Source organism: Leucopleurus acutus (genome assembly GCF_964270905.1).
Source record: "Leucopleurus acutus genome assembly, chromosome: 11".
Taxonomy (NCBI): Eukaryota; Metazoa; Chordata; class Mammalia; order Artiodactyla; family Delphinidae; genus Leucopleurus; species Leucopleurus acutus.
The window spans coordinates 39,994,612-40,004,553 of NC_139152.1; the positions used below are offsets into that span (position 1 = coordinate 39,994,612).

Sequence of the window (9,942 nt, forward strand, 5' to 3'; positions counted from 1 at the left end):
ATGAGAAAACAGCCCAGTAGTGACAGCAAGAACCAGACCGCCTGGCTAATCCTAGAGGGCTTTGAGGAGCTGCAACACCTGGGCTTTCTCCCGTTCACCCTCTTTCTGGCCGTCTATGTGGTGACAGTCGGGGGCAGCAACCTCATCGTGCTGGCTGTGGCCTCCAGTCGGACTCTTCACACACCCATGTACCTTTTCCTCTGCCGCTTCTCCCTGCTGGAGATTGGCTATACCTCAAACCTCGTGCCTCAGCTGTTGCAGAGCTTCCTGGATGGGCGGGAAACCATCTCGCTGGTCACCGTCTGGTCCAGTTCTACTCTTTTGTCTCACCGACTGCAGTTGAGTGCCTGCTACTGCTGCCACGTCCCATGATACTACTTGGCCGTCTGCCACGTCCTTTGCTACCCTGCCCTGATGAGCAGCTGGTTGTATGGCTGCCTGGAGCCTAGTTCAGTGGCTTCTCCTTCTCTGCCTTCACTCTGGCCCTGGCAGCCCCTCTGCCTCTCTGCCCTGGCAGCAGGGAGATGGACCACTACTTCTGTGAGTTTGCTCCAGTTGTAGGGCTATTCTATGGGGATGTGGGGGTCATGTGGGGAGCTGGAGCGAGCATCTCAGGTTTCCTGACACTGGCCCCCTTCCTGTGGATTGTGGCATCCTATGCCTTCATTCTAAGCGCTGCGCTGCGAATACCTTCAAGCTATGGAAAGCAGAAAGCCTTCTCCACCTGTTCCTCTCACCTCCGAGCCTGGAGATCCAGCCTGAGAACCGCAGGTGGACTCCACTGGTGCTCTGGCGCCCTCTAGTGGCCAACTGCTCTAATGCCAACTCTCAGCCCTTCCTCCTGCCTCCCTCCCCAGCCTTAGGGGCTGCACTGGCCTTGGGCACCTGCCAGCCTGATTTCGTTCCTCCTCTCCCTCTAAGTGCAACGAAGTGCCCTACAGAGGTTTAGGATCTCTTGGAGAAAAGAAAAGGATAACCCACCATCTAAAATGGCACAAGATGTTTGCAAATCATGTATCTGATAATGGTCTGTAGCCCACCAGCCAAGCCCCCTGCTGCCCAGTGGGGTACCTGCGTGGCCCCTCCCATCCCAGGTATAAGGGGATTTCAGGCCCCACAGCACCCGAGGGGTGGGCACTGGTCATCCTCAACACCCTCAAGGAGTGAGTGCTGGATTGTTTTGAACCCAGATTACTTCCCATTTCTGCCCTCAAAGGCTGGGGGCTTCCGCATGCCTCCGGAAGAACACACAGTACTTGCAAGTCTTTGAGAACCAAGAGAATAGTCTTCACTTTTCTGAAAAGTGCATCTTATTATTTCACAACAGTGACCGTTTTCAAACTGGCTCCCAGGGGTGCCCTTCCACTCTTCTTTATTTCTCTGAAAGTGGCCATGGCGGTTTGGCTGTCCCCCATCCCCACCCCATGTGACAAGGCCAGTGGGGCCAGCTCCTGGTGGCCCTTACCTTCTCTGGAGATTAACCCAGACTCTCAGCCTTAGATCGAACGTGACGTCCCTGCTGTTCCCTGTCACCACTTCTCATCTCCTTCACCTGTCTCGTTTCCTCCAGCTTTTCAGTTTCAGAGTTAGCTGACTGTCACCACTCACAGTCCCCGCAGAGTCCAGAGATTTCTCCTCGAAGGGAAGGTTCTGGAGAAATCAGAGGGATAAAGAGTGCAGCCGATTCTTGCCTTGTGCTGATGCCCAAGAGGGTGAAGAGTGAGTGTCTTCTCGTTAGAATTTTTAAATCCTCCAAGTAATAGATCATTTGGGAGCATCCTGTGTCTTCCTGCTCGCTCTAATAATATGTCGTTCCTAACTTTTAATGAGGGAAATTCTTTATCTCATAAATATGCCAACTGGGAGATCCATTTTAAAAATGGTATTGAGGTAACTCCAAGCGTTTACAAAGAATGAGGACGCAGCATCCTGTGTTCAGACACTGGCTGAGAGCTTCCCGCCTGGAGCCTGGGGCCCATCGGAGGGCGGGACAGACAGGACCCTCCTCCCATGGGTGGGCCTCCTCAGGAGCATCCCAGATGTGGGCCCACCTCATGGCAAATTCCTCATTCGGCCAGTGGCAGGCAGCTGGCTAGAGATGTGGACAAAAGAAAAGTGCCCAGCAGCCTGGGATCACCCCAGGGCATGGCCTCAGGAGCCTGGTCCAACCCATCAGCACCTCTAGGGAGAAACACATCTTGGCAGGAGCTCTTCTGGTCTGGGATGTGGCAGGAAAGGGAGAGGGAGATGTGCTGGAGAGGGTGGCAGAAGGCCTGAGAGTTGGCGTTCTAGCGGATGGCCACTAGAGGGCACCAGAGCACCGGCGGAGCCCACCTGAGGCTCTGGGGCCCGATTTCCAGCCTCGGAGATGGGGTTGGCAGACCCCAAAGAGGTGCCCAGAGGATAGGGGTTGATTACCGGACGCCTCTGACTCTCCGACCCACATTGTCTCGCCTCACAGAGGCGACGGAAGTCTTCCTTCAGCATCTGACCGGGTCACTTCCAGCCTGGTCGAGTGGCCCAGTGGCCAGACAGCCTCACAGGCTGTCTGCGGTCTGACTGCCTTTTGTTTCTCCAGAGGCAGTACTCTGGACCCAGAAATACCCGGCTTGAGTCTTGTGCTTGCAGTTTTCAAGCTGCAGGCTGCATGAGTGGTGGCATGTGGAAAATAAGGATGGTGGACGTGAACTTGGAACATGTAAAAGTGGTGGTATTTTGGTGGGCAGGCTGTGTTCTTCCCTGTGCCCTCTTTCTGGAGAGTTCTCCCCAAACTTCCTTCTTCCCTTTCCAGCTGAGCCTCTCCCTTTTGTCCCCACACCCCTGCTGGATGGAACAGACACATGCACCCCAATGTTCCTAGCAGCACAAGTTACAATAGCCAAGACATGGAAGCAACCTAAGTGTCCATCAACAGAGGAATGGATAAAGAAGATGTGGTATTTATATATATAATGGAGTATTAGTCATAAAAAGGAATGAAATAATGCCATATGCAGCAACATGGATGGGCCTAGAGATTATCATACTAAGTGGAGTAAGTCAGAGACAAATATCATATGGTATCCCTTATATGTGGAATCTAAAAAAAATGATACAAATGAACTTATTTACAAAACAGAAACAGATTCACAGACATAGAAAACAAACTTACTGTTACCAAAAGGGAAAGGGGGGTGAGGGAGGGATAAATTAGGAGGTTGGGATTAACATACACACTACTATATATAAACTAGATAACCAACAAGGACCTACTGTATAGCACAGGGAACTCTACTCAATATTTTGTAATAACCTATAAGGGAAAAGAATCTGAAAAGGAATATATATATCTGAATCACTTTGCTGTACACCTGAAACTAACACGATATTGTAAATCAACTGTCCGTCCATTTTTTTTAATTTTTAAAAAATTTTCAGTTAGTAGGAAAAAACAAAATCTCTTGAGTGTCCAAACCAACATTTGCCTCAGACCAATATCCGATTGTCTAATGAATTCTCTGCAAAAAGGAGACACAGTGAGCTTCCCTTAATGTGGGGGGAAACAACAGCCCCCTTTAAATGGTCCTTCATACTATCTGCTGTGGTTAATGAGCTGAAGGGAAGGTTGAATCACCAGTCCTGTAAGAATGTGTAGCCCATATCCAGGGACAAGCATACACTGGTCCATTAACTTGGGGCCGTTCCATTCGAGTTAGCCTGTCCTTCCCTGTAGCGGGGAATGGGTCACTGCCAGAGGATCTAATTAATGGGGAAGGGAATAAACTGTGAGGATGAACTCTTGAGAACCCCACAGAAAATCCCCAGAGTCAAGCTTCACCCACTATATCATGATGAATATTAGTATTCCACTTGTTATTAGCTGTTCTGTGGAAACATTTTAAGACATATTCCATATTGCATTCTAAGGAATTCAAAATGTTTATTACAGTAAAGTAAATCAAACTAGTTATTTTGAACAAATAACTTTTAAATTCTCAAATGAACATCATTGGACACTAACTTTATGAGATATAATTTGAAAAATGGAGCTCTTTGGTGTGTGATTATAGCTGAAGGGCCAGTTTTTGCTACTGAGAGCAAAGGAAGAGGTCCTATAAAGTTCAACAGGAAAACACTGGTGGTTTCAGGATTCAGTAAAGTGGTTGCCCTGGGGGAAATACGTTCTGGAAGGGTGGTCATGGGCTCTGCTGGGACACAGTAATATTTCTTCTCTTGGTCTGGTTCCTGGTTACCTGAGTGTATTTACTTTGTGAAAAGTAATCAAGCTTTACACCTATGATTTTTACATACACCTCAATGGATATTATACTTTAACAAAATTAGACTTCAAGAAAAGAGCTGCTTTGAGGTGGAGACAGGAGTTGGAGTTACACCTGTGGGCCACCTGGCACCTACACTCTGTGGCAAAGAGGTGAGGTGCTTACAAAGGTAGTGTAGGGCATTGGCTAAGAGCAGTGGGCTCAGAGCCAGATAGAACGGGATTCGAATCCCCGTTTTGTGGCTCCTGGCTACATAAGCAACAAGGAGAGCAACAGATTAGGCCAGATACAGTCATGGGCCAGACCACCTATAAAGTCAAGATAAAGATTTTGACAATTGTAAGTATTAGAATATGTTGAGAGATCACCATATTGAGGGAGAATGAATAAAATGGATCAAGAATTTTATCCAACCAGATTAGTACTGTTAGATTTTTTTTTTTAAATTCCTCAAATGTATAAAACAATTTTCCAGAGAAATAAAATTGGAGCTGTGCTTGCATTACATGAAAAGAATACCAACCATTATGCTGACTTTGGGGAACTTTGACATATGTGCTAATAAAAAAAACTAAAAGAACTTGTATGACACCCATTAAGTTCTACTTCTATAGACTTATAAGGCAATTTTTGTTCTCAGAGAATATGATAAACAATTCCACAATATTCTTACTGTAATTGTGAGGTACATAAGAATATAAACATTGATAAAACATGCTAAACCTATATCTTTTAAGTATTAAAATTTATCTTGTGCTAAACTGACTTTTTTGAACTGATCATCTTTCTTAGGGGCAAGATGAACAATTTAATCAATTAGCCTTGACTACATGTTCTCTGACCTTTCAGTACAAATGCAAGAATGGATCCGATAGTCACATTTCTTTCTTTTTACATTAATTGCTGGGTATGTTTCTCCATATGGAAAAAAATGAAAAAAGTTAATTTTTGGGTGTCATCACAGATAGAAAAGAAAACCTGCTTTTACATTTCCAGTGTCATCACTTCACACATTAAAACTAAGTGACAACTAACACTCCAATCTCACTTTAACAAGCAAGCATCTCGGGTACACTTTAGAACAGGATGACCCAGAGAAGTGATCAGTGTGGTGTCAGAGTCCAAGTGTGGCTCTGAGCACTGGCTTTGCCAGTTAGCCTCTCAATGGCACTACTAACACATTCTAAACCTACCAGAACCTCACTTTTCGTATCCCTATAATATCACTAACAGTATCTACCTCCTAACATTCTTTAAACAATAAAACAGATAACATGCAGTTGTCTAGCAAAGAGTTGATATTATATACGTTTAATATTTTCCTTCTTTCCCATGTATATGGAAAGGAAATTTAACAATATCATGGTATTATTTATTCACAATATAACTTTCAAAGTAGCTGCTCTTCTAGGTAGTCTTAGGAACTGGACATTAAAGCCACATGATTTGAAGTAAGATGATAAATCTTATTCTTGTTTTTTAATTGATCTATAAGATGAAAGATGATATATATGTTTGCTAGGGCTGCCATAACAAGATTCCACAGACTGGGCGCCTTAAACAACAGAAATCTATTTTCTCACAGCTCTGGAGGCTGAAGGCCCAAGATAAAGGTGATGACAGTTCTGTTTTTTCCAAGGCCTCTCTCCTTGGCTTGCAGATGTCCATCTCACTGCTGTGCCCTCACGTGGTCCCTCCTCTGTACACATTTCTGGTGTCTCTCTGTGTCCTAACCTCCTCTTGTTCTAAAGACAACAGTCATACTGGATTAGAGCCCATTCCCACAGCCTCATTTTAATCTTACCTTAATTACCTCTGTAAGGATTCTATCTGCAAATACAGTCACATTCTGAGGGACTGGGGTTTAAGGTTCAACAGATGAATTTGAGGGACACAAATTACATTGTTGGGGGGGGTGTAGGAAAAATTTCAATATTTTCAAATATTTAAATGATTTTAATCCTAAGAAGGAACAAAATGATACTTTAATAGAGAAGTTTTCTCCCCTACAGTATTATTTTTTTCCCCTACAGTATTATTAAAGGTGAAAGAGGATGCCTGTGGAAGACGATGTTAAACATCGCTCACTATCTGTGCCCCCGTCCTTCAAATCATGAGCTTCTCCTTCTCCCACTGCATTTACTCTGAATATTTGGGATAATTTTGGGATAGCACTTACAGCTGATTTAAGAAATAAATTACTTCACAGCAAATCTACTGTAGATAAAAAAATACCTCCTAGTATCACATGGACATTTCAGGGATGGCTCGGCCCGTGACAGCAGGTGCACTCTCTGCTTTGGGCTGGTGTTCTTTTGTATACATCTTGTCTTTTTTCTTTTCTTTCAGCTAAGGCTGGGGTTCTTAACCTGACAGCTGTGGGTGAGGGTTAAGAGAGCCCATTGCTTGCCTGAAATGTACACAGAATGGTGTGCGGACCCGTGTCACTTCCCTGTGGAGATGCTTCGTGTGTTTTTGCAGATCATTGAAAGGGTTTTGCATTCTGTCCTTCAATCATTGAACTAATGTTTATTATGGTAATGTTTATTACTATATGCTGGGCACAGTTCTACATGCTGGTAATACAGTAATGAACTACAAAGACAGCAGCCCTGTTCTTATGGAGCTAACATTCGCAATCCCAAACAGGCTAGGAAGCCCTAATCTGAAGCTTAAGGTAACTTGTTATGGCTGTTCTCCTTGTATTCCAAAAATGAATACTTACTTGATTGTCTTATGAATGGAAATCTTCTGAGTCATTTTTTGTTGCTGTTATCATTAACGTGATTATGGGAAATCATGTTTACTGCTAAAATTTTATCTATATATAAAACTACCTCTACCTATGCATGCATACATACACACTTATATATTAATTATATATATTTGTGTATACATGTGATTGTACAAAACCTTTTCTGTTTTAAATTATTTCACTACTATGTCTTTCTACCTCTGAAATAAAATGGAAATTTTATATCAGTTTAATGTTCTCTTGATGTCTTAGCAATTAAACGGATTTTGCTATCAGAAAACTGGACTTTATTCTCCACGGACTTAGAAAAAAATCAATAACTTACATAGCATAGATATTCAGCACATCTTGGTACAAAGAATAAAAGAGTTGCAGGATGGATGAAAGGGTAAATAAATGACAAGTCTACATTTAGAAATAAAGGGTTTTAAAAGCTAAACTCCTTTGTGGTTATACATACCAAGAGTATACAAGCTAGTAATTCCAGGACACCACTTCATGTGAGAAACACAGCTGAAAACCATTTCTTACAGACAGCAGGCTTTTGGCCAGGTTACTTTCTGCAATCTAAGATGCCTCTAAAATGCCTATTATAGAACAAAGGAAAGAACAAACTAGAACTTCCATCATATTTAACCTTGCCTATTATGTAAACAGAAGCCATAAACCCTTTGTGGTACTGGGTCACCCTCTCTCCACAGTACATTTCTTGAACCTAGGGGATATCATTTAGCTTTTTTTTAAAACAACGTTGTAATTACAGGGCTGCTTACAGAGCCACATGCAAGGGCCTTTGAAGCAGGAGCATTCAGTGGGGCGAAAATCACACTTCTGGACTTGAATAATTTTCTCTTTTCTACAAAATGAAGCATAGCAATAGAATTTTTAAGGAATAAAATTGAAATGTAGCAAAAATTGTTGGAGTCATATTCAAATGAATCGAGTTTTGACTTTCCTAGGTTGTGTTAATTTGCTAGGTAGTTTTAGGTAATCAGATGATAGAGGCCAATAGGCCTATAGAGATATTACTGAGATTTTCCAGAACTCTTTTTTTTAAATGTAATAATTGCACTAGCCCAAAGGAATAGATGACATCCAGAAATAATGAACTATTAAGTGGGCGAGTTAGCGTCAATAGGAATTTCTAAACCAAACTCTGAGCAGGCTACTCTTTTTTTTGCGGTACGCGGGCCTCATCACTGCTGTGGCCTCTCCTGTTGCGGAGCGCAGGCTCAGCGGCCATGGCTCACGGGCCCAGCCGCTCCGCGGCACGTGGGATCCTCCCAGATCGGGGCACGAACCCGCGTCCCCCGCATCGACAGGCGGACTCTCAACCACTGCACCACCAGGGAAGCCCTGAGCAGGCTACTCTTAAGGTAAGAAGTGTCCATCACTCACTCGCACTCGTACAAGAGTACCATATGCTATTGGATGGTATCACTTATTTCTCTGCAAAAAAAGCAGCCTTTAGGGATGGTAGGCCTGAGGTTCTGGACTAATTATAAGTTAGATGATCTTGCTTAGCTACATTTCCCAAGCAGTTTTATCTAAATTTCCTGCCTGACCCCTACTTTATTTTATTTTATTATCTACTCTAACTAATTTTATTATCTACTCTAACTCTTGCCGAGAGCTAGAAGGTACAGTTAACCCACCCCCTGATCTGGGAGCAGATGTAGTGGCTGCGCCATCCCATCGGTGGGCTAAATGACTCCTGACAACACTGGGATGTTATCCTCTAAGCAGTGATGGAGATGGAGAATCTGGAACTGGTTTGTAAAGGACAAAGGGTCCCTGAAGAGGGGAGGGTTAAATTTATTGTGCAAAGTGTCTGATACTGCATTTACGTTATAGAAATCAGATTGGGGGAGGGTGTATTTGATTAATATATGGCCATTATAGAAAATAAGTTGAAAATTAGTATTGAATTTACTAAGAAAGGATTGACTGGCCTTTCTTGCAAGGCTACAAGAGCACCAAGATTAAGTGTATCTCCTGAGAGGTAAGATGATGGATCACTTAAGGAGAGGGCCTTGGTACTTTTATTAGTGACATAGGTGTGAAGGGCAAATGGCTTTGGTGACTGGAATATAAGTCAAACCTACTACTAGGGTAGTGTTACAGAATGGTGCAAGCTGGTAGACTAGAGGGTGATCGCTTCAGATCAAAAAGCAATCACCAGGGGGACTTCCCTGGCAGTCCAGTGGTTACGAATCTGCTTTCCAACACAGGGAACGTGGGTTCAATCCCTGGTTGGAGAACTAAGATCCCACATGCCGGGAGACAACTAAACCCATGCACCGCAGCTACTGAGCCCTCGCGCTCTGGAGTCTGCACCTCACAGCTAGAGAAAAGCCCGTGCACCGCAACAAAGAGCCTGCATGCCACAATGAAGATCCCGCATGCCACGACTAAGACCTGATGCAGCTAAATAAATAAATAAAATTTTTTTTTTAAAAAAAAAGCAATCACCGGGGAAGCAGCTGACTTTGGAAGGTCAGAACAGAGGAATTTTCACCAAAGCCTTGTAGTAGCACACTACTACCAAATTCCACTATTAAAGAACTCAGTGAGGTTGCTGTAGTCAGCATGGACTACGGCTTAAAGTAGGGAACTGACCTTTACTGAACTGGGTTAAACATTTCTTTGGCCAAAATTCTGTTTCCAGAAATAAAAATATACAGCTTAAAGTTAAAATGCAAGAATGTGAGAAGAGGGGGCTTCCCTGGTGGCGCAGTGGTTGAGAGTCCGCCTGCCGATGCAGGGGACACGGGTTCGTGCCCCGGTCCGGGAAGATCCCACATACCGCGGAGCGGCTGGGCCCGTGAGCCATGGCCACTGAGCCTGCGCGTCCGGAGCCTGTGCTCTGCAACGGGAGAGGCCACAACAGTGAGAGGCCCGCGTACCGCAAAAAAAAAAAAAGAAAAA

The 9,942-nt window shown here is 43.9% G+C and overlaps 1 pseudogene across 1 annotated transcript; it reads left to right on the forward strand.

Moving 5' to 3' along the window:
* LOC309968914 (olfactory receptor 11A1-like) lies at positions 1-803 on the forward strand (annotated as a pseudogene). The gene has a single exon. The product of its transcript is annotated as an olfactory receptor 11A1-like (transcript).
* The last annotated feature ends 9,139 nt before the right edge of the window (positions 804-9,942 follow it).